Below are 22,373 nucleotides of genomic sequence, written 5' to 3'. Positions count from 1 at the left end.
TGTGTTTCTGCACCTGCGGTTCCCACACAAGGTTGCAACATTGTTTGTCAACACTGTCTGCTCTCATTTTCTCGCACATTTGACCCTCTGATGTTCTGTGTACTTACACTCTGTCCTTCTCCTGTCTAGGCCTGCTGTGTGTGTGTGTGTGTGTGTGTGGTACACAGAACATCAATTTCCACACTTCTACTAGCCCCGGGCCCAGTGGACCCGGACATCTTGTATGTAATAGAAATGTGTAGGGGGGGTGTATGGTGTGTGGTCATTAAATATGTATTCTGATATATGTTCTTCACAGAAAATGAGCCAAAGTCAGTGAGTCTCAGTTTGAAAAATGTATTAATTGTATAATTTTTCTTTTAATAAAAAAATGAAAACGGTTCCCACAGACCCGAACACCACACAAGGGTTAAATAATGGGAACAGTTAGCATACTTGCAAGATGGAGACATGTGCCAAAACCCAAGAATTGTAGGTTTAAATGATCAAAATGAGCTAAAATGCTAAATTAAAGAAATTGATAACATATTTTGAAGATGGCGCAATTAGCTAAAAGGCTAACATAAAACAAAAGCATGCTAATTTTAGCATGAAGACATCAAAAAAGTTAACATACTTGCAAGATGCAAACATGTCTCAAATTGTTGTTTAAATGATCAAAATATGCAAAAATGCTAGATTAAAATGTTAGCATGTTAACAGAGGAGATGTTAGCATACATCTAAGATGGTGCCCTAGTTTTAAAATAAATATAATTGTCTAAAATGCTATCTTAAAACAATAGCATTGTAACATTAGCATGATAACATAGCACAAGTTAGCATACTTCTAAGATGGTGCCCTAGTTTTAAAAGCATTGATATTTAGTTTCAAATAAATAAAATTGTCTGAAATGCTATCATAAAACAATAGCATTGTACCATTAGCAAGATAACACAGCAAACGTTAGCATACTTAAAATGGTTTGCCAAGTATCAAATGCCTTGATATTTAGGTTCAAAAATGTATATAAATAGCGAAAGTGCTAGCATAAAACAACAACATGCTAACGTCATTATCATGACATAGGACACTTGAAAATGGCCCCAATAACTAAAAGCCAAGGTTTTTTGTTTTGTCTGAAAAATGAGGTTAGCACGCTAACCTGCTCACTGGCCTTGTGGTTAGAGTGTCCGCCCTGAGATCGGTAGGTCGTGAGTCATACCAAAGACTATAAAAATAGGACCCATTACGTCCCTGCTTGGCACTCGGCATCAAGGGTTGGAATTGGGGATTGAATCACCAAAAAAATGATTCCAGAGTGTGGCCACCGCTGCTGCTCACTGCTCCCCTCACTTCCTAGGGGGTGAAACAAGGGCGATGGGTCAAATGCAGAGAGTCATTTCACCACACCTAGTGTGGTGCTTTAACTTTAACGTGTTTTTGTGAGCATTTTTCAGAAAAGGGTGTTGTTGTTTTTTTTTTGTTGCCGCCAGCAAAACAAAACAGCCGTTATGTTTCCAAATAAGACATTGTGTTTCACCAAACGGTACGTTTTGTTTGCCATCTTTTCAAGTTTTGGTTACAATTTTTTTTGGTTTTTGGCCCACCAATCAACTTCAACCTGGTGGGCGGGGCCTCCTCCCACCCTCACTGTGCGCTAGAATCCTTTTTATTGGTGGGCTGTAAATAGTTTCCACGCCGCTCTTATAAAGCTCTTCAAGTATTTATTTATAGGGCTTTTGCAAATTACAGTGCCCTTGGAGAAGGAGCAGAAAATCATCCCCTCCATTTTGGCGCGGGGGTTGAGGCATGGTGTGCTGCTTCTGTGCGCGCACGTAAACAGCAAATGAGAGGATGAAAAACAACAAGGGGGTTGGGCGAAGATGAGACCAATTAAACGCCATTATTCACGTCAGTGGCACAGCTGGCCTCTTAAGTGGTTGCGTGCTAACTGTCATGACGGTTTGCTTTGAAAGCCGCAGTCTTCTCCCTCATTTACTGGACCTAAAAGCACTTTTGGCCCGCTCCCGTCTCGTCTTTTCTCCTGGTGTTGCAGAACCCTCGCAGGGTTTTCCGCCACTAAGCTATAATCAGGGTCGGTCCCTGGGCCATGTTTCGTCATTTACAGGAAGACATTCCTTCATGAGTTCATTCCATGTTTCTAAACTTGGCCCAGGGAGAGACTCTCGACTTGATGGGGGTCCCGGGGACCCCCATCAAGTCATAAAAATGGGGTCCCACGGTAAATTTTTGGGGTCCCACTTTTTGGTAACCGTTTTGAAAACAAATGATAAGTGGACATTGTTTTGTCCTACTAATTTCGGTGTTTCTTGAACCCACCATAGTGTGGACTGTGACGCAACAGTTTGTTTACATGTAAAATATATCACTCCTTCTTTGTCTCATTTTGTCCCGGGGACCCCATCAAGTCATAAAAATGGGGTCCCACTTTTTGGTAACCGTTTTGAAAACAAATGATAAGTGGACATCGTTTTGTCCTACTAACTTTGGCGGTTCTTGAACTCACCATAGTGTGTACTGTGATGCAACAGTTTGTTTACATGTAAAATCTTCCACTCCTTTGTCTCATTTTGTCCCGGGGACCCCATCAAGTCATAAAAATGGGGTCCCACTGTAAATTTTTGGGGTCCCACTTTTTAGTAACCGTTTTGAAAACAAATGATAAGTGTATGCATTATCCCAGGGGTCAGCAACCCGCGGCTTCGAAAGGACAGGCGGTAGAAAATGGATGGATGGACGGTTGTTTAATATGAGTATTTAGTGAACATCGTTTTGTCCTACTAATTTCGGCGTTTCTTTAACTCACCATAGCGTGGACTGTGACGAGTTTGTTTACATGTAAAATCTTCCACTCCTTCTTTGTCTCATTTTGTCCAGGGGACCCCATCAAGTCATTAAAATGGGGTCCCACTTTTTGGTAACCGTTTTGAAAACAAATGATAAGTGGACATCGTTTTGTCCTACTAACTTTGGCGGTTCTTGAACTCACCATAGTGTGTACTGTGATGCAACAGTTTGTTTACATGTAAAATCTTCCACTCCGTGGTCTCATTTTGTCCCGGGGACCCCATCAAGTCATAAAAATGGGGTCCCATGGTAAATTTTTGGGGTCCCACTTTTTTGTAACCGTTTTGAAAACAAATGATAAGTGTATGCATTATCCCAGGGGTCAGCAACCCGCGGCTTCGAAAAGGACAGGCGGTAGAAAATGGATGGATGGACGGATGTTTAATATGAGTATTTGGTGAACATCGTTTTGTCCTACTAATTTCGGCGTTTCTTGAACTCACCATAGTGTGGACTGTGACGAGTTTGTTTACATGTAAAATCTTCCACTCCTTCTTTGTCTCATTTTGTCCCGGGGACCCCATCAAGTCATACAAATGGGGTCCCACTTTTTGGTAACCGTTTTGAAAACAAATGATAAGTGGACATCGTTTTGTCCTACTAACTTTGGCGGTTCTTGAACTCACCATAGTGTGTACTGTGATGCAACAGTTTGTTTACATGTAAAATCTTCCACTCCGTGGTCTCATTTTGTCCCGGGGACCCCATCAAGTCATAAAAATGGGGTCCCATGGTAAATTTTTGGGGTCCCACTTTTTTGTAACCGTTTTGAAAACAAATGATAAGTGTATGCATTATCCCAGGGGTCAGCAACCCGCGGCTTCGAAAAGGACAGGCGGTAGAAAATGGATGGATGGACGGATGTTTAATATGAGTATTTGGTGAACATCGTTTTGTCCTACTAATTTCGGCGTTTCTTGAACTCACCATAGTGTGGACTGTGACGAGTTTGTTTACATGTAAAATCTTCCACTCCTTCTTTGTCTCATTTTGTCCCGGGGACCCCATCAAGTCATACAAATGGGGTCCCACTTTTTGGTAACCGTTTTGAAAACAAATGATAAGTGGACATCGTTTTGTCCTACTAACTGTGGCGGTCCTTGAACTCACCATAGTGTGGACTGTGACGCAACAGTTTGTTTACATGTAAAATCTTCCACTCCTTCTTTGTCTCATTTTGTCCCGGGGACCCCATCAAGTCATACAAATGGGGTCCCACTTTTTGGTAACCGTTTTGAAAACAAATGATAAGTGGACATCGTTTTGTCCTACTAACTGTGGCGGTCCTTGAACTCACCATAGTGTGGACTGTGACGCAACAGTTTGTTTACATGTAAAATCTTCCACTCCTTCTTTGTCTCATTTTGTCCCGGGGACCCCATCAAGTCATAAAAATGGGTCCCACGGTAAATTGTTGGGGTCCCACTTTTTAGTAACCGTTTTCAAAACAAATGATAAGTGGGTCACCAACCCGCGGCTCTCTTTAGCGCCGCTCTAGTGGCTCCCTGAAGCATTTTTTAAAAAAGGATTGAAAATGGAAAAAATATGAGGGGACAAATATTTGTTTTGTTTTAGTATGTTTTTTGATTAATATGTTTAGTATGAGTATTTGGTGAACATCGTTTTGTCCAACTAATTTTGGCGGTTCTTGGACTCATCATAGTGTGAGTCCAAGGATGGAAAGGATAATGCAGGTATGAAGTATACTAAAAATGTGCTGTAGTACCAATATAAAATATAACATATATGTAATATTTACATATTATATATACAGTATATAATATATACTGATATATAATTTTTTCATATTATATTTTTATATAATAATAGAAATTGCATATATTATCCATTATATATATATATATATATATATATATATATATATATATATATATATATATATATATATATATATATATATATATATGTATATATATATATATATATATATATATATATATATATATATTAATATATATATATATATATATATATATATATATATATATATATATATATATATATATATATATATATATATATATATATATATATATATATATATATATATATATTTATATATATATATATATATATATATATATATATATATATATTTATATATATATATATCCATCCATCCTCTACCGCTTATTCCCTTCGGGGTCGCGGGGGCGCTGGAGCCTATCTCAGCTACAATCGGGCGGAAGGCGGGGTACACCCTGGACAAGTCGCCACCTCATCGCAGGGCCAACACAGATAGACAGACAACATTCACACTCACATTCACACACTAGGGCCAATTTAGTGTTGCCAATCAACCTATCCCCAGGTGCATGTCTTTGGAGGTGGGAGGAAGCCGGAGTACCCGGAGGGAACCCACGCAGTCACGGGGAGAACATGCAAACTCCACACAGAAAGATCCCGAGGCCGGGATTGAACTCACGACTACTCAGGACCTTCGTATTGTGAGGCAGACGCACTAACCCCTCTTCCACCGTGCTGCCCTATATATATATATATATATATATATATATATATATATATATATATATATATATATATATATATATATATGTATATATATATATATATATATATATATATATATATATATATATATATATATATATATATATATATATATATATATATATATATATATATATATATATATATATATATATAAATTACAGCCATCACACATGGGACGGTTTAGTAAGTACATTTTTTTTTTTTAGTTATATTATAAAACTTAAAAACTTTGCTTGGAGTGGTGAATGAAGAATCAATCCAAGTAGAAACGATATGGACGCCTAGAGGACTGAAACCGCACCTGTACTTCCGGTTTGAGGCTTTAAACAGCATAAAACACTGTAGGCATTATCCGGCAGCACCTGCAGTGAGCAAACGTGTCCAAAAGATGGCACCATAGCACAAACAATAACACACTTTTACATAGTTATATATATTGTTTTTAAAGCTATTTGTATTATGGCCTTCAGCAAAGAAAAATCCAAAAATGTGCCGCACCGTTTTATAAGCCGCAGGGTTCAAAACGTAGGAAAATAGTATAATTTAAGGTAATAAATGTGCAATCAGCCAATCAGCTGGATATATTGCTGAATAAAAATATTTTACAGGCAATTTTTGGGTGCATTTAGACATTTTTGCACAATAAGATTGAGTGATTTATATTTAATGCAGAGTACTGACATAGTTATAATCTAAAAATCTGAGTTTTGCTTGGCAAACCCCGCTTGAAAGTGTTAAGTGTTCCCTTGCGGTGGTAACATAAACACAAACCTCCTAAATTAAACCATGTGGTCACCAAAAGCCCCTCCGTGACCCCCCCTCCACCCATTGACCTTCCAGGCGTTCATTGTGAGACTTGATTAGCGGGCCCGAGCCCCGCCGAGGCTCGCCTCAGTGGCCACAGCTGATCTTTTGTACTAATTTCGGATTAATGCGGGGGTCTGCGGCGCCGCGTCAACACGGCCACGGCGAGAAGAAGGACCCCGCCACACAGAGCTAAACATTAATCCTCCTTAATGCCCAGAGTCAACTTCCACTCCTTATCAGAATTTGCCTTAATCTCCCCGCCTAGGCCGGACCAAACTCGGGCTGCTCAATAAGTAAACCGCGGCTGAACAACAAACGGGCCAATGAGCTGCCGGAGGAGGGAAGGAGGTAGGAAAATGAAGCCGGTCTTACCTCGGATGAGCTGTGGACGATTTAAAGGTTAATGGATCAGATTAAGCGTCTTGCTCGGTAAAGCTCGCGTACGACTTCATCCGCAGAGTTTTTCTCCGATGCTCGCCGAGTTCTTGGGTTCTGGCCGTGCGGGTCCACCAGCGCTTGAACGGGCTCGTCTGTAATTATCTCAGCATGAGATACGCCATGTTTTCTTTCAGCCAATATCTAGTTCAGCTGCTCACTGAAGATTTATGATATTTTTTTTTTATATGTATACATCACAGCTGCTGGCATCTTTGCATATTACGTCTTCCTAATTGTCTATGGGATGTCAAATGAAGACATTCCAAACCCGAGAACAAGTTTTTGCTTCTGTTTTTCTTTTCCAGTTTAAAAAAGACATCAAGATGCGCTGCCCGGTTCACATAGTGTAAAAGTATTTGAATGTCATCTAATTGACATATTATACCAGGGTTTCTTAACCATAGGACCACAAGCGCCCCCTGGAGGGCAGCCAAAGAAATGTCTGTTTCTCGGTTGTAATACACTTTTCCACCACTTGTGGCAGTAAAGACAATCTCTAACAAACAGAAGAAGACTGGCGTTAAAGTCATTGGCATGTTTCTTTAGCGCAAAAAATATGACTGAAGTTTTTTTTTTTTCACTTTAATTTTACTGACAGATTATTTATGTAACATATTATTAATTTAGTATATTGATTTTAGCACTTGAATATATATATATTTGTTTTCCGTCAGTTATTTATGAGTCTCTTCTTTTGCAGTATATTTGGTTAAAACTTTTTTTTTCTAATCATCCTGACCTAAGCCTAATGTTTATGAGTTAAATGAATAATACTTTTTGTGATTACCACACGGTTTCATATTATCTGACTATTATCATCTATAGTTGTTTTTTTTGTACTGTAAGTAGGTTAGATATAATTATTAAATACAATTAAAAGTAAGGTTATTAATTCAGTGTTGTGCCCTGAGGTCGAAAAGGCTAAAAATCCTGTACTAGACAACTTCCAACGGAACAAACGGAATAAGTCTGTTTTCTTTAGCGCCAAAAAATATGACTAAAGTAGTGAATATGTATTTTCATTTGCACTTTAATTTTATTGACAGTTTACTTAAGAAACATCCATCAGTAATTTATTGTATATATTTTCGCGCAACATAATGTATGTACATCTATTTGTGTCTGTTAATTTTTGTTTGGACCCCGGGCCTCTTTGTAATGGATAAATTGGGCCCCAGGGTAGAAAAGGTTAAGAACACCTGGATTAGACGTTCCTACTGCTCACAAACAAATAATTGAAGAACCATGTTTGTCCCAAGGAAATAACATGTACAAATTAAGAGTAACATTTATTGTAAAATACTTTATTTTACGAAGCAAAATGTTTTGCACATTGAGCTGATTGCATATTTAATGAATACAATTTAAAAGATCAATTTAAACGTTCAAAAACTAGAAAAAAACGCACAAAATCTTAGTAAAATTGTTTTACAAATATTATAATTATATTCATATGTATATATATATACATTATGTATATATATATATTATAATTATTACTGTAAAAATGTTTTAATGCCATCTAAATGTCATATTAGACCAGGGTTTCTTTACTAAAGGGCCGCAAGCGCCCCCTGTTTCTGAGCTATGGTCCGTATGGGCCGCAGTGGTACTCAATTGTAATACAGTTTTCCACCACTTGTGGCAGTAATGACAATATCAAACAAACAGATAAAGTCTGTAGCTAAAGCCATAGAGAAGTTTCACAAGTGCAAAAAATATGACTAAAGTCGTGAAGCTGTATTTTCATTTGCACTTTAATTCTATTGACAGTTTATTTAAGAAACATATTCATTTTTATTTAAATGTATTTCATTTTAGCACAACATATAGTATGTACATTTATTTTTGTGTTTGAGCCATGGGCACTTAAATCGTTGATAAATTGGGCCCCGGGGACAAAAAGGTTAAGAATCCCTGTATTCGACTTTCCTATGATTGCAAACAAATAATTGCATGGCCGTTTTTGTCCCAAGGAAATAACATGTATAAATTAACTGTCAAATTTGTATAAAATACTTAATTTTACTGAGCAAAATGTCTTGCACATTGAGCTGATTGCATATTTGATAAATACAATTGAAAAGATCAATTTAAAAATGTTTGAAAACTAGACGCTTAAAATATTAGTAAAATTATGAAAAAATATTAGAACAGATTATAATTATTACTGTAAAAAGGTTTTGATGTCATCTAACTGTAGATTTCTTAACCATAGAGCAACATTACTCAATTGCAATACACTTTTACACCACTTGTGGCAGTAATGGCAATATAAAACACACAGGACGTCATAGAGACGTTTCTTAAGTGCAAAAATTATGACCAAAGTAATGAAGCTGTATTTTCATTTGCCCTTCAATTTTATTGAGAGTTTATTTAATAAACATCATCCATCCATCCATTTTCTACCACTTATCCCTTTCGGGGTCACGGGGGGTCTCTGGAGCCTATTTCAGCTGCATTCGGGCGGAAGGCGGCGTACACCTTGGACAAGTCGCCACCTCCATCCATCCATCCGTTTCCTACCGCTTGTCCCTTTTGGGGTCGCGGGGGGTGCTGGAGCTTATCTCAGCTGCAAGTCGCCACCTCATCGCAGTTTAATAAACATATTCACTATTATTTATTTTAATTTATTTTACCACAACAAACTGTATGTAAATTATTTGTGTGTGTTAATATTTGTTCGGGCCACAGGAACCTATGTAGTTGAGCCCCGGGGTCAAAAAGGTTAAGACTTTCCTCCTGCTTGCAAACAAATAATTGTCCCAAGGAAATAACATGTATAAATTAACAGTAAAATTTAGTGTAAAACACTTTATTTTACAAAGTACAATGTCTTGCAGATTGAGTTGATTTCCTATTTGATAAATATATTTAAAATTAATTTAATAACATTAATATTTTTTTTTTAATCTGGAAAAATCGCAAAAAATATAAGTAAAATTAGACTTCGCCATGAAATATATTTCTACATTTTTTGCGTACTTTACTTTATTTGTTACAGTCTGTCGGCGAAGTGCAGGTAAACGTGACTTTGACGTCAAAAACTCACAGGAAACGTACACACAAGCAAAAAAAAAAAAAAAAAAAAAATGCAGGACAGGCTGGCATATGAAGAAGCCTGATTGGCAACCTGGAACAGATGTGCCCAGCTTGCCAATCAGGGACAGGTGAGTGAGACAGCGCTCGGTCCAGAAGAGTGGAACTAAAAAAAAAGGTAATACATTAAGAGATAGGGAAATATACAAAGAAAATCAAAATAAAATTATTTTCTTAAAAAAAAAAAAAAAAAGTCATCCTTAAGTCATGTTACCCTACCCTGCGGAATATTCCACAAGTCACAAGAAGTTGCATCATTCAGACCCTCTGCAGGCAATGGCAATAACAAAGGTAAGTTCCTTTATTTATTTTTCTGTTTATTTGATCGTATTTATTTGATGGTTAAAATCTCAGCACAGTCCTGTTACCTCAAATAATTGTTTTATTGGTAATTGTTTATTTTTTAAATACACTGGCACAAGTTTTTTTGGGAAAATATCTGTCTCTTGGCTAATCTTGACGCTTCAAAGCCTCCCCACTGCTAGTCGGTGTAGCGAATGTCGCTCGCATTAACGTATAGCGAGAGAGTGAAATAACTTCGTTTTTCCAACCACGGGAAGGAAGGAAGGAAGGAAGGAAGTGAGTGTGAAGGGCAGTGCTAAGAGTAAGTGGATGATAGTCATTGAATTAAGGAAAGAAATCATCAAAAACATGACCGAGCGTGTAGCCAGCTAACTTGGTGAAGCAGTCCCGTGCTAGTCCGCGCCATACTAAAGCAGAATGAGTCTAAAGCAGCGATAATATCTACATGTTGCGGTTAATAGTATTCTATCTTTGTCGTTATTTATATTTTCTGAATACATAATATGATAATGTTCATCAGTCAACTCATTGGTGTTAATTTTCAATCTATCAAGATGAAAAAAAACATATCAAAATCAAATTACAGGATGTTATTTATGTAGTTTGATCATTTTCCTCGACTGACATATGTAGCATCATCTACAAAGATACAAAGAATTGCTATCGTGACATCCAGTGGACACATTTAAAACAGCAGTTTCTTTTATTAAAAAATTTCAGGTTGATTTTTATACTTGGCAAATTCGTCCCGCGGTCCGGATAAAACCTTTTCGCGTGCCTGATCCGGCCCTCGGGCCGTACGTTTTTACACCCTATCTTCGATGAAGAGAGCAGTTATGATTTTGGCTTACAGAGTACACAAATACAAACTAAGGTTTTGGGCGTTGTTTTCTCTAAACACATACATTTGTCTAAATATGACCAAAGACACGCATTATTGTGGGTTTCCTGCACGTCTTCATTACTAAAGTAAAAATCTAATCTTCGAGAGAGAATTCCTTTGCCATTTTCAACTGTTTATTTTTTTATATAGTCAGCTTGAAGCGCCCCTCTGTCTCCGACTCCCTCGTAGTCATGTGACATGAATGCGTGTCTGTTATGATTTTGCCTCCTGGTTTTGATGACCGGCCTTATCTTGCCTCTGATTGGCCAGTCTGTAATGTTTCGCCCTAACCTTAGCCAATTGTGACTCACCCTACGAACACCAACCAATCATCATGGATTTTTTCCGTATGTATGGAGTTTTTTATTCATCCAGGTCTTTGTATTTTCTCTGTAATTTTTTGGTTCCTGGATTCGCAGTCCATTTTCTCTCTTTGCAGCTTGTAACTTTGATGTAAACTACCTCGCTACATGGTTGTAAAAATAGCTGAGATACAGGAAAATCTAGTTGTTCAAAAAGTACCTAAGCTACCGTAGTGTTGTACGGCGTACCGCGATACTAATGAATCATATTCGGTACTATACCGCCTCTAAAAAGTACCGGCCCCGCGCCCGCGTCGTCGTCATGTTGTGACATTGCTGGTTTACGAGCAGAGGAGCATGTTCGGCAGCGCACACTCACTGAGCACTTACAAGCAGACACAGTGTGTAGACAGAAAAGGGAGAACGGATGCATTTTGGTAAAGATAAAGGTGAAGTTATAACACTGAAACACCCTCAGGAAGAGGTGCTTTAAGACATGGCTAGCGGCTAACGTCCCTCCGCAGTCGGCAGTGTTTTAATCCTGGTCTCCATGGCGACAAATAAAGTAAGTTTCTTACAAGTATCATTATCACTGCAGGACGAGGAATAGCTAAACATGCTTCACTGCACACCGTAGCTCACCGGTGTCACAATGTAAACAAACGCCATTGGTGGATCTACACATGACATCCACTGTAATGATACCAAGTACAGGTGCGTGTCTAATCGATACAGCGATACTACTATGATTACGTCCATTTTTTGGCATTACAACATCTTCTTACGTTTTTAAAAAAGTCATATTATGTTTATAAAGTCAGGAAATATGTCCATGGACACATGAGGACTTTGAATATGACCAATGTATGATCCTGTAACTACTTGGTATCGGATTAATACCGGAGTTTGTGGTATCATCCAAAACTAATGTAAAGTATCGAACAACAGAAGAATAAGTGATTATTACATTTTAACAGAAGTGTAGATAGAACATGTTAAAAGAGAAAAAAAGCAGATATTAACGGTACATGAACAAATAGATTAATAATTCATTTTCTACCACTTGTCCTTAATAATGTAGACAAAATAATAGGTAGATAAATGACACAATATGTTACTGCATATGTCAGCAGACTAAATTAGGAGCCTTTGTTTGTTTACTTACTACTAAAAGACAAGTTGTCTTGTATGTTCACTATTTTATTTGACTAAATTGCAATAATAAACATATGTTTAATGTACCCTAAGATTTGTTTGTTAAAATAAAGGCAAGAATGCAATTTTTTTGTGGTGCCCTTTTATTTAGAAAAGTACCGAAAAGTACGTAAAAGTACCAAAATGTTGGTATCGGGACAACACTAATCTACCGCCAAAATACTGGGAAATGTAGTTAATCTACGTAGCTTAGCTACATGTAGCCTGTTACTGCCCATCACTGGCCAACAGTTGTTTTTAGCTTGTAAAATATATTTCACCACAACATAATGATAGAAAATAAGACTTAATTGAATAAGATCTGAAGCTGCAGTATTTAATGCTGACATGGACGACTGTCTAGTGGAAAGTTCGGACTTTAGCATACAATACTTAACGTCTAATCATGCTTTGGTAATACTCATTCCCGGACACTTCTCCCTTTTTTTTTTTTTGCTTTCCTATAAACTAAGAGTCTCCCGCTGAGGTTTTTTGAGAAAGGAGCTTTTAATTTGGCGGTGGCATTTGGCAAGAATCACATCTATCACTGGAAATTAATCACTCGGAATTGTTGGTCCACATGAAGATTCATGACGCTGCCTTCTAATTAAGGTTCTTTTTTTTTTTTTTTTACCTCCAAAGTGGGGTCAGTAACTTGTAAGATTCCTTGGGAATATTTTCACCGAGGCCTGCAGCCACTCGGCGGTACTCAACTTTTACTGAGGTTTGCACGTCTCGTTTTTTTTTTTTAGTTTTTTTTTTTTTTTTACGAGCTGTGAACTGACCGCAAACGCACGGACGAGCGAGCGCGTCCCAAAGTGCGTTTTCCTCGCCGCGCTTAGCTTCGCCTCTCAAGTCTATGGGAAAGGGCGAAGAAAGATAGCAACAGCTTTAAAAGGGAAAAATCCTTTAATGCAATTCCTACCTTATCTAAAACACCGACATATCTGTCTCCAGTCCGGGGCCTTTGAAAGGATATTGCAGGCCTGGGATGGAGGGGGGGTGGATCTCCCTTCAGATGAGTTATAGGCATCTAAGAGGCTGGAAATCTCCTGGGCCTGGCCGAGGCTTTAGCAAACAGCTCCGACCACGGCCGGGGTCTCTGGCGCTGGCGGCTGCTCCGTAGTCCCGGTCTTAAGAATTAAGAAGGGCCGGTTTGGGTTACTTGAAGCCTTTGGTTCACACGTGTTGCTAAGCGGTACAGTGAGGAGGAAGAGTCGGGGCCCAAAGCTTCGGCTTTATCCGCTTAATCGCACCGATGACGGCCTTTTGCACTCGCTAACGACATGTGCGGAACATGTTCCGAAAACGGTTTAAACGCCCTCGGTTGATTGACGTGATCGGGCGAAACGGCCGTTTTCGGTTTTCACGCTGCGAAAATGTGCGCCGGTTTTAAATCCGTATGCTAATATTTTGGCAGAGTAAAAACGGGTCATAGTAAAAAAAATTTGCAAAAGTCCATTCTTGTTAGCAATTCAACTTCAAACGTGAAACTAATGTATGATTTTACAACAATATTATTATTAACAACAACATAAAACAAATAATATATACACATATAAATAAATAAAATACAAATAAATAAAAAACAAACAACATAAAAAATTATCAAGCATATATATATATATATATATATATATATATATATATATATATATATATATATATATGCTTGATAATTTTTTATGTATGTATATATATATATGTATGTATATGTATGTATGTATATATATATATATATATATATATATATATATATATATATGCTTGATAATTTTTTATGTTTTTTGTTTTTTATTTATTTGTATTTTATTTATTTATATTTGTATATATTATTTGTTTTATGTTGTTGTTTTATGCTTAATTAATATTGTTGTAATATCATACATTAGTTTCACATTTGAAGTTGATGTATGTATATATATATATATATATATATATATATATATATATATATATATATATATATATAAAACATAAAAAATTATCAAGCATATATATATATATATGTATATATGTATATATATGTGTGTATATATGTATGTATGTGTATATATGTATGTATGTGTATATATATATATATACACATATATACACACACATATATACACACACACACACATTCTTACATATACACACATTTATATACATACACACACATACATATACAAACACATTTATATACATACACACATATATACACACACACATACATACATATATATACACATACATATATACACATACACACTATATATATATATATATATATATATATATATATATATATATATATACATACATTTTATACCATTACAATAGTTTTCTGTTTAATTTTGATACAAAACTGCTAAAAGTGTGTTCCGTGTTTATTTCTGTGTTCCTGCCCAACGCATCGCTCGTCTTTGCCCCTCCGTCCGTCCGTCGAGCCGCCTCCAACACGCCTCCGCGCTAGAAGCCAGTAAATTTTCCGAGGGAACCGGGGGATAAAGTTCAAGGAGATAAAATCAACCAGATGTCAGCGGCGGGGCGAGTCTTCGTGACCCGTAAGAGTGCTCCCATCAAAGAGTGCGATCATTTGTTTTGAATTATTACGTTGTTATCAAAAGGGACGGCAGCGGCCTGTTTGAGCGGGAATCGGATCTGTTTTTGCAAAAACAACGGGCCGAGACCAGAGGAGCCTTGCGAAAACGGACTGACGGCTGACAGGTGAAGGCGACCCGGATGGCTTTGATTGACAGCCGTCATCTCAATCAATCCTCATTAAAAAAATAAATTAAAAAATGGCCAATACATTTTGCTAGTTCTGCAGAGTTTTGCCAAGTCCGCACCTCAGTGGCGCTAATGAAACCGACGATAGCATCGAACGCAAACACGGAGCGTGCCAATAAAGGTTAGCTTGTGTGCACACGTTGGACTTATTTAGCGGCGGGCAAGACCGCGGCAGTCAGGAGGTCAGCGCGAGTTCACCCAAAGGTTGCATTTCTGCCTTATCTCCTGAAATCGTGTCTCAACTGATGAGAGGAGGAGCGGCCAATAAAAACACCGCCGCGCTCGTCTCCCTCCTGAAAGTGGCAAATGCGCGACATGTGAGACGCACAAAGCGTCGCCTCCGGGGACTGTTTGTCTTTGCCAAGGCCTGAAAAGTCACTTTCAAAATGTCTGCTGCAAAGGAAATTTGAGGTCACACTTAAAAGGGCTTGGAGACTAACCCAACCCTGTGAACTTCAACTGAGAGGAAGCTCTTTCTATACAGTAGTGCAGTCATTCTCAAACTCCATCCAGTGATGAAAGTACAGTGTTTTATGTTCCTATATTCAAACAATGTTACTCTTCAAACTGTGTGTAATGATACAGTGGCCCAAAACATCATATATAATTTTAATAATGTTTTTAATGACTACATGGGCCTACCACGCTACTGTGTTTCAACGTTGGTCAGTAGGGTGATTTCTGAGGTACTTGGTGACAAAAAGTTGGACAACATATGCAAATTGCCAGGGGTCTGGGCAGCTCCCATTTGGCCGCCATTTCGAGGCTAATGAAAATAACTTGACTATTAATTGAAAAGCACGGCATATACCTATATGACCAAATCCGAACAACCTTCCCTAGTCATGGTGCAGGAAAAATAAATAAAATTAACTAGCTTGAAAATTCATCAAACACGGTCACACATAACACAACCTGCTCACTGGACTTTGTGGATGATATAAAAAAAATGTCCAATCAACATAAAAATAAAAAAAAATCACCCGTTCATTACGTGAGGTCAGCAGCGGGGAATTCATAACATATACAAACTGCCAGTGGTCATTTGGTCGCCATTTGGAGGCCGATGAAAATAACTCGACCATTAATTGAAAAGCACGGCATACACTTATATGACCAAATCCGAACAACCTTCCCTAGTCATGGTAAAGGGTAAAAAAAAAAAATCAACTAGCTCAAATTCATCAAACATGGTCACACATAACACAACCTGCTCACTGAACTTTGTGGATGATATAAAAAAATGTCCAATCAACATAAAAATAAAAAAAATCCCCCGTTCATTACGTGAGGTCAGCAGCGGGGAATTCATAACATATACAAACTGCCAGTGGTCATTTGGTCGCCATTTGGAGGCCGATGAAAATAACTCGACCATTAATTGAAAAGCACAGCATACCAAATCCGAACAACCTTCCCTAGTCATGGTAAAGGAAAGAAAAAAAATCAACCAGCACAAAAATTCAACAAACATGGTCACACATAACACAACCTGCTCACTGAGCTTTGTGGATGATATAAAAAAACAAACATCCAATCAATGTAAAAAATCCCTAAAAAATCACCCATACCAAATCCACCCATAGAAAAGTGGTGCTACCTAAGAGTTGTCCAGGTACTGTGACAACTTGTTCACAGTAAGAGCAATGCCACACCTTGCTTCCCATTGGTACATAAAGGGTTAGGGTTAGCGTTGGGGTTAGGGTTTGATCTCCACCTGGGTAAGTCTCTCTACTTGCAGGAAGTCACTAAAAAAAAGCTGTAAATGTGTCTATTCAATACAAGGGATGTTGGGGAAAAAATGCAAAACACTCTCTCTATAATGCTCAAAACATCATATGTACTTGTTAAATAAATACCTCTGTTTTGTTTTTTAATGACTACATAGGCCTACAACGCTACTGTGTTTTAACACTGGTCATTATCGTGGTTTCTGAGGTGGTACTTGGTGACAAAATTTGGACAACCCCTGCAGTCGTGAGGTCAGCAGTGGGGAATTCATAACATATACACATTGCCAGCGGTCTGACAGCTCCCATTTGGTCGCCATTTGGAGGCCAATGAAAATAACTCGGCCATTAATTGAGAAACACAGCACAGCATTACCCCTATATGACCAAATCCGAACAACCTTCCCTAGTCATAGTGCAGAAAACAACACGTGAATCACAATTCTTTTTTTTACCTGATTCTAGATCGATTCATAATTTTTTTTAAAGGGTTCGCCTATACAAACTCAGGTTGCATCTTCCTCCCAAAAAATGTCAACTTTTTCTCCAGCTGTGGCTCATAATCACATACATTGTGAAACTTTTCAGGTGACAATTTCACGTACATTCAATACAGTCAATAATATTTTGCTTGTTAAAATCAGCATTTCTATTGATGTTTTTAAATACTCATTTTCATTTAAATGTTACTAATTTATCAAGGTGTTATTTATGTTGCTACAAAATGCTATTTTTTGAGACTTGTCTGTCATGTCCTTGTGACAGTAACATATATCAATACATTATTTTACCCTATTGTGTTATGCTAGACCAGGGGTCACCAACCTTTTTGAAACCAACAGCTACTTCTTGGGTACTGATTAATGCGAAGGGCTACCAGTTTGATACACACTTAAATAAATTGCCAGAAATAGCCAATTTGCTCAATTTACCTTTAACTCAATGTTATTATTAATAATGAATGATATTTACACTTAATTGAATGGTTTAAAAGAGGAGAAAACACGAAAAAAATGACAATTGAATTTTGAAACATAGTTTATCTTCAATTTCGACTCTTTAAAATTCAAAATTCTACCGAAAAAAAGAAGAGAAAAACTAGCAAATTCGAATCTTTTTGAAAAAATTAAAAAAACTATTTATGGAACATCATTAGTCATTTTTCCTGATTAAGATTGATTTTAGAATTTTAATGACATGTTTTAAATAGGTTAAAATCCAATCTGCCCTTTGTTAGAATATATAACTAATTGGACCAAGCTATATTTCTAACAAAGACAAATCATTATTTCTTCTAGATTTTCCAGAACAAAAATTTTAAAATAAATTCAAAAGACTTTGAAATAAGATTCAAATTTGATTCTACAGATTTTGTAGATTTGCCAGAATAATTTTTTTGAATTTTAATCATAATACATTTGAAGAAATATTTCACAAATATTCTTCGTCGAAAAAACAGAAGCTAAAATGAAGAATTAAATCAAAATTAATTTATTATTTTTTACAATAAAAACAAAAAAAATACTTGAACATTGATTTAAATTGTCAGGAAAGAAGAGGAAGGAACTTAAAAGGTAAAAATGTATATGTGTTTTAAAATCCTAAAATCATTTTTAAGGTTGTATTTTTTCTCTAAAATTGTTTTTCTGAAAGTTATAAGAAGCAAAGTAAAAAAATAAATGAATTTATTTAAACAAGTGAAGACCAAGTCTTTAAAATATTTTCTTGGATTTTCAAATTCTATTTGAGTTTTGTCTCTCTTAGAATTAAAAATGTCGGGCAAAGCGAGACCAGCTTGCTAGTAAATAAATACAATTTAAAAAATAGAGGCAGCTCACTGGTAAGTGCTGCTATTTGAGCTATTTTTAGAACAGGCCAGCGGGCTACTCATCTGGTCCTTACGGGCTACCTGGTGCCCGCGGGCACCGCGTTGGTGACCCCTGTGCTAGACTCTGGGCAAAATACGGCCCGTGGGCCACATGCGGCCTGTTAAGATTTTCAATCCGGCCCGCCGGACATTCTACATCATTTTTTTAGACCTTTAACATCAAAACTGTATTTGCCATTATGATGTGCAGTGTTGTTTATACATTACCGTAAGTCTTGAACTATAGAAAGTAATTAAATGATTGAAATCTGCGCTTTTGGGTGTTATAGGAGTTATTACGGTAATTACGTCACAGCTGCTCAGACCAGGAACAAAGCAGAGTGTTTTTCAGAGCAGCCAACCCGAAACGCGTGTGTCAGGAACAGATGCGGAAGCACATTTTTACGTGATAATATATCATATTGTAGGTGTTTATTACACTTTGCATTCATATTTTGCTGTTTTTTTACATTTTTGTTGTTTTTCTTGGTCTGAGAAGTAAAAGAGGAGCGACGCTCATATGTTGTTAATATTCAGCGTTTTATTGTGCATAGCTAATATTGTAAATCTCACTTTCTTTATTTTCATGTACATTTTGGGTGTCCCATTCAGTAAAAAACTGTAAAATTCCATTCCATTTCGGACATTGTGACTTTTGGTGTTAGTGTTCCTGAAAAAAGGGAGCTAAACACACATACTTCACAGCAGGTTTTTACAGCTACATGTGTATATATCATTTATGCACACATACACATTGGCCCCCCCCAGACACATTTTTTTCTCTCAATGTGGCCCCGCCGAGTCAAAATGCTCCGAGTGAAAAAGCTGAGCGTACAGCCCTGAAATGAGCTAAAGTGATCAATATTATAATATCTCTTGCCACCAGACTGACCAAACCAATCAGAGCGTGTTGTTCAGTATCATGGCCACTGATTGGCTCAGGCTCAGGCAGCATCCAGTCCCCACTTGGCAAGTGTAAAGGTGACTACATGGTGTTATTCATGTCTAGAGGGCTATCAAAATGTGAAAAAACATATTTTTAAATTTTTTTATATCTTTTGAGAATGTTATAATTATTCCAGGAATTAATTTACCATGGTCAGGCCTGGAACCAATTAACATCAATAAACAAGGGTTTATTGCACTTCATATTTACTGAGTTGGAGCAGGCGCCAAAGTCAAAGTGCTGACACTTGCAACTTTATCTGTGCCTATGGTAGCTTATTTATATATATATATATATATATATATATATATATATATATATATATATATATATATATATATATATATATATATATATATCTGTGTGTGTGTGTGTGTGTGTGTGTGTGTGTGTGTGTGTGTATGTATGTATATGTATATAACTGTATATGTATGTGTATGTATATATATGTGCATTTATGTGTGTATATATATATATATATATATATATATATATATATATATATATATATATATATATATATATATATATATATATATATATATATATATATATATATATATATATATAATTGTTTTATTTGTTTGTATTGTAAAATGTTTCATTAGTTTCTACTTAATTGTTATTCAAGTGCCAAAAGAAGTTACACATGTCACTAAAAATAAAAGTTGACTCTCCTCTTGTCTTTTAATAAAATATCGACTTTATTGTAATTTGGAAGTATGTTTTATTTTTAAACTGAATGTGCCTACAATTATTATGGAACACTGTATGATGATATGATTAATATTGCATTACTTTTTTTAATATGGTAATAACATTGTAGTAACATTGTATTTCGACTTACTCCAATGATTACAACCTTCCTCTACTGTTAGTATCTGAATTTGTACACATTGTTGATCCTTAATTCTATTATAATCTACCAAATATTAGAAACATTTTTAATACAGAATATGACTTATTTATAGATAGAAAGCAACCTTCCAAAACACTGGTGTTGATGTCATATATTCATTTGCAAAAGTGTGATTTATTATAAAAAACCTAATGAATAGAACCAAGTTTTTGTTAAATGACAATGTAAATATAAGAATCTGTTAGTGTTTTAAAAGTATCATGCTGAAGAATTGATGTAGCATTCATGCTAAGTCTTTACTTCCTTTGTTATAACAGCGAAGCACGCAGGTAGAATCCAGCCGTGATGACATTTTGGACATGTTTGTCTTTACTTTGAATACCTACAAAAAGACCAAAAGTTTAAATCGTTGAGTCAGGATGAAGTTGGCAGCGTGCGCGGCGACCATGTTGCGGCATCCATGTTGCAGCCACAGTCCATCGAGCGAAGAAGGCCGTCATGTGGCAGCAGATTTGCAAGAGAGATAAAGTGAGATCCTGGCGGGGATCAGAGCCGGGCCTCCATCTCTTAGAGAGGATTTAGCCTGCAGAGACTAAAGGGGCTTCCAGCGCCACGACGCCGTGCGCAGCCCCAATGAGCCGGCGCTGGCTGCTCGCTTCGCCGTCTATAAACTGTTTTTTAGTGGCTTAATTCCCAAACATAAAATTGTGTTTCGGTCTCTCTGACATGGCGAGACTGTGACAAGTCGCGCTTTAGTACACAAAATAAGAGAACGACAAGTCTTGGGGACTCTAAGACCGTGCGGGCGCCACGTCCTCATCTGCTGGTGAAATAATACTCAAAAATGTACAACTGTACTCAAATAAACCATCATGACCTGGAGCAACACTAAATTACACCAAGCTCAGACGTGTTCCTTCATTCTGTCACTGCAATTCATGCGTTACTTGCACATGAAATCATGTCTAATTTGTAATAATTGATAACAGAAACAACTGTTAAAAAAAAAAAAAAAAAAATTGTATTCATAAATTCTGACGGAATAACACTTCGATAAATTACAAAAAATATATTGCATTAAAACATAGTAGTACAATATTTCAGATATGTACACAAAATGTATATTTATATAAATATATTTCCCAATTAATTCAATTACATTAAAAGTGTATTGCACACACACTAGACGGGTCACATCATTAGGTACAGTTGATCATTTCAAGAGCTGCATGTTTGTACACCACCATAATCTTATATATTTGTTTAATTTAACACCCAAATAAAAACATCATAATGATATGTTACACTTTTTAATGAGTATTTTGTCTGCATATTTAGTTTTTTTTTTAGATTAATCACACTTCTGAATTTTGATGAATTACGATTAAACACATACATTACTTGTTTCATAATTTAGATAATTTTGTGGAAAAAAACAAACAATGCAATTATTACTTGTTTGCATAATTTGAATAATTTTGTAAAAGCAAAACACTAATGCAATTTTATAGTAAAAAACAGGGTTACATTTTTAACACCCAAATAAAAACATCATAATGGTGTGTTACACTTTATACTGAGTATTTTGTCTGCATATTTTTTTTAAAATTTAGATTAATCACACTTCTAAATTTTGATCAATTGTGATTTAAACACATGAATTACTTGTTTCATAATGTAAATAAATGTGTATAAAAAACAAACTAATGCAATTATTACTTGTTTGCATAAATTGATTAATTTTGTAAAATAAAAACACTAATGCAATGTTATAGTCAAAAACAG

At 36.3% G+C, this 22,373-nt stretch overlaps 1 protein-coding gene and 1 long non-coding RNA gene across 2 annotated transcripts in view; one reads left to right on the top strand and one right to left on the bottom strand.

The window, feature by feature from the left end:
* The window catches only part of pitx2 (paired-like homeodomain 2), a 361,241-nt gene that overhangs the window by 334,478 nt on the left and 4,390 nt on the right, over nt 1-22,373 (bottom strand). The gene's annotated exons all lie outside the window — the stretch shown is intronic.
* Nucleotides 9,231-22,373, top strand: part of LOC133645034 (uncharacterized) — a 102,375-nt gene continuing 89,232 nt past the window's right edge. Inside the window, exon 1 of the long non-coding RNA XR_009824879.1 lies at nt 9,231-10,023. This is a non-coding gene — a long non-coding RNA (uncharacterized LOC133645034). The remainder of the gene's footprint in view (nt 10,024-22,373) is intronic.

Source organism: Entelurus aequoreus, linkage group LG28, assembly GCF_033978785.1.
Source record: "Entelurus aequoreus isolate RoL-2023_Sb linkage group LG28, RoL_Eaeq_v1.1, whole genome shotgun sequence".
Taxonomy (NCBI): Eukaryota; Metazoa; Chordata; class Actinopteri; order Syngnathiformes; family Syngnathidae; genus Entelurus; species Entelurus aequoreus.
This window is presented reverse-complemented; position numbering and strand designations above follow the sequence as displayed.